We start from the raw sequence: 3,720 nt of genomic DNA, 5'->3' as shown, positions 1-3,720 counted from the left end.
TCGCTTTGGCTCGCGCGTAAATACAATAATGAAACATGCTTTAGCGCATCGAGTCGTCGTCTTGAACGATTTCCCGGTCGATCGTCAAACGTCGAGAACATCCCGATGTCGCTTTCATCTTCGTACCTCAATTACCCTGATTGTCCCTACTATAAACATGGACTTCAGGAGGTCGTGCAGAACGCGCGCGATGCGCACGGCAGGGCCGTAGCGTCGTGGTGTACGCGGAAAGGCGCAGGCGCGTCATTCAGGAGCGGTCGTCAGTCGTCGGCGGAAGCTGAAACGCGCGGCTTCGGGCTTGTCGCAACACAACACGGTGACGTAGCCTAGCCTACGTAACGTGGCGTATCAGCACCGACGCAGGTGTACACATTTTGCGCGCGCCAATTATCGCGAAGGATCCGCGTTTTGAGCTCGCGACAACTCTCCCGCCCGTGCACGGCGGAACGGATGTAAGCGACAGGATAATGCCGGGATGCGGATGCCGAATGAATGTTTTCTGATCGCGCAGTGTTCTACATAAAGACTGTATACTGGAGTCCAGGATAAAGCTCGCGGACGCGCTTGGCAAATGAGGAGCGCTACGTACTGAGGTGAGCGTACGTTCGTTTCGTTCACGCGCGTGATTGCGTCTTGAAACGCTTCAAAGCCTAAGCCAAGATCTCGATCAAATCGGATTATTCGTAGATGCCAAAAAGGTACGGAGATGCTCGAAAGTTCTCTGTATCGAGACCGGGATCTTAGAGTTTCAAATTCAAGCCTGTGAGACGCGTGACAAATCGGATAGTAGATTTGGTCATTCACTGACTTAACAATATCAACTTGCTAACGTATCTCTTGATTAAAAGTGAATGTATTAATTAATTATACATAGAGCTTCTCTAATTGCTGACTGAAGTTGCAAGTATTGACTTGACAACGTATTTCGCACCTCTGTGATAAAAAAAATAACTATGAAATTGAAAGTATAAAACTCGCAGTTTTCACTGCGATGGGATTTATCCTTTTTCGCATCGCGCAACCGGCAACATCGCATGTAATATTTTAGTCAAATATAGTGCCTATAACCAACGACGCCCGTTTGCACGCTGCACGTGATAACCTACGTATTTGTACACGTAATACTGATGCGAATGACCAGATAGAAATCGTGAAACACAACAGCGAGGGTCGTAGCGATACGAAACGAGAATATAGAGACCGGTTATCAATTTACGATAAGCGACGGCCATGATATTTTATTTAATGAACTTGGCAGAATATTAATTCCCCAAACCGTGTATAAATCCGTCGCTTTTCTCGCGATAAGCTACGAACCTTCGGTATCGCTCGATAAATTCATTAGGATCGATAAACGCGAGGGAGTAAATTCGTCTGCGTGAAAGTTACGGCAGGAACGGCACAATGAAATGTTTTATTTTATGAAATGCCTCGCGCAATGTGCGAAAAAAATGTATTAAAATGCATGTCCTAATTAGTGACCAAATAATCTTATCGCGAAAACAAATTAATTAATTATAAACGTGTTAAATATATACACAAAATTAATTTTTTTGGGAAGCTTGAACATTTGGAGTTTTAATTGTGTCATATTTTTTCTAATGCAGGAATTTTTTTTTACTTTATTTCTAATATAAAAATAGCTGTCGTATGTCATTTAGTGATATGACAGTTTAGTGTGATCCTAATCTGTGACAGAGTGAATGTCTCAAGTAGTAATAACTTCATCGCACAAATAAAGAAATATATAAATTTATTAATAAAAAATAGTGAATAATCATCATTTGAACCATCACAAATCTACAGAATTATAAATTTATCACTAACTTTATTGACTTAAGCATGGCAATTTATAAGCTAATACTTATATTTGCACTATTTTTAATCAATTCTGGAGGGACAAGTTATAATATTCATGTTAATTCTTAACTCTGTAATAAATGAAATTCACAAACTACATGTTCTTTTCAGAAATAAGAATGTTTATATCATTTTATCCAAGTTGTCTCTAATAAGGACAAATAAATATTCTAGTATCGATTAATGATATATAAATTAATAACGTAAATTACATATATTGTTATTTTCTCTTGTTATTTCGTTTATAAAATATTTTTTAATTTTTCCTTAACTTTGAAATAACCATTTTATTTTTCGTTGCCTGAAAAAGAATGCTTTTCTGAGATAACGAATGAGCAGGTCAGCTTCAAGGATTGATTCTTGAAGCCAAAAAGAAAACGTGTGCCATACTACGATTTTTTGACACAATTATTCTTTTTTTCGTGTACGATATCGCGAATAGATGTTTGAACTGTAGCGGTATACTTGTAAAATTATGATATTCCGGATTTACTATGACTCTTAATTTTATTCGCAAAATAACCATTTTATTTTTCTTAACTTTGAAATAACCATTTTAATCGATTGAAGTTAAAGAATAATTGCACACAGATCTAAAAAATAAATATATAATATTAATTTTAAACTTCTTTCACGAAAAAAAAGAATAGTGTCAATTAGAAAATAATAATAAAATATAGGATAGTTTTTATTTCTGATTTCAGTAATCAATTCTTGACCTATGCGATATCATATATTAACTCTGCGATTCGTTGCCTGAAAAAGAATGCTTTTCTGAGATAACGAATGAGCAGGTCAGCTTCAAGGATTGATTCTTGAAGCCAAAAAGAAAACATGTGCCATACTACGATTTTTTGACACAATTATTCTTTTTTTCGTGTACGATATCGCGAATAGATGTTTGAACTGTAGCGGTATACTTGTAAAATTATGATATTCCGGATTTACTATATACATACACATAGTACTATGACTCTTAATTTTATTCGCAAAAAACTTGTTAACTGGTAATATATAATATTTGGAATAAGAGCATATGTTAAAAATAAATATGAACGCGTATTAACTGGTTTATTAAGAGAAACGGATGCAACTGTTAATAATATTGGGCCATTCTTACATATTATTCATTTATTTTGTCAATTTAAAGAGACAGAACATTGACAAAGATTATAGAGATTTGCTTTACAACGTGATATTGTGCGTTTCATCGCAAACTAATCTCTAATTTTGCCGCGAGATCCGGTTACGTCATAAATTGAAACTTTGTAGCATCGTAGGAAATATTGTCAAAGATCGCCGTTTAGATAAAGATCGTAATATTGAGCTTTGCCTACTGTATTGTGTCGCCGCGAGTGTCGGGCGTATCTGAAATCTAATCAGCTCAGTCGATTTCCTGGTGTATGAATTGCGATAACGGTAACTACTGCCCGCCATGAAATACGTCGGACTATAGTCGCGGCGCAACTACTGTACGCGCTCCGCATCTCTGGATAAATTCTCACTTCTCAACTCAAGTTTACTTCTATCAGCATAATTCGCAAATCCAAACATTCCTGCCGTCCCGCATACTATTCCACCGTAATGTGTGCGTACCAGTTATAATGAAGTAAACGTGAAATTCCGTCAATTTAGTGCGTGAAATTTAATTACGAAATCAAAGCATCGTTCTCGTATTATGTGCTCATTAAAAGATGAAACTATTAAAATAATATTTCTGCTCCTATTTTAATGATATTTTGTGATTGTATATTATATATATATATTTCTTTTCACAAGATGCGTGTAAATTAAATTATAATATATATATATATATATATATATATATATATATATTTTTTTTTTTTTTTTTTTTTTTTT

At 35.6% G+C, this 3,720-nt stretch overlaps 1 protein-coding gene across 2 annotated transcripts in view; it reads left to right on the top strand.

The window, feature by feature from the left end:
• Positions 1-277: 277 nt before the first annotated feature.
• LOC116852679 (neurotrimin-like) overlaps positions 278-3,720 on the top strand; it is a 209,288-nt gene continuing 205,845 nt past the window's right edge. For both annotated transcript variants that reach the window (XM_032833292.1, XM_032833362.1), the window contains exon 1: positions 278-593. The gene's annotated coding sequence lies outside the window, so the exon portion shown is untranslated. The remainder of the gene's footprint in view (positions 594-3,720) is intronic.

The sequence above is a fragment of the Odontomachus brunneus genome, unplaced genomic scaffold (genome assembly GCF_010583005.1).
Source record: "Odontomachus brunneus isolate Ranch 3 - 2012 unplaced genomic scaffold, Obru_v1 Obru_scaffold_001, whole genome shotgun sequence".
Lineage (NCBI taxonomy): Eukaryota > Metazoa > Arthropoda > Insecta > Hymenoptera > Formicidae > Odontomachus > Odontomachus brunneus.
Note: the sequence above shows the minus strand (reverse complement) of the source record. Positions and strands in the feature narration are given on the sequence as shown.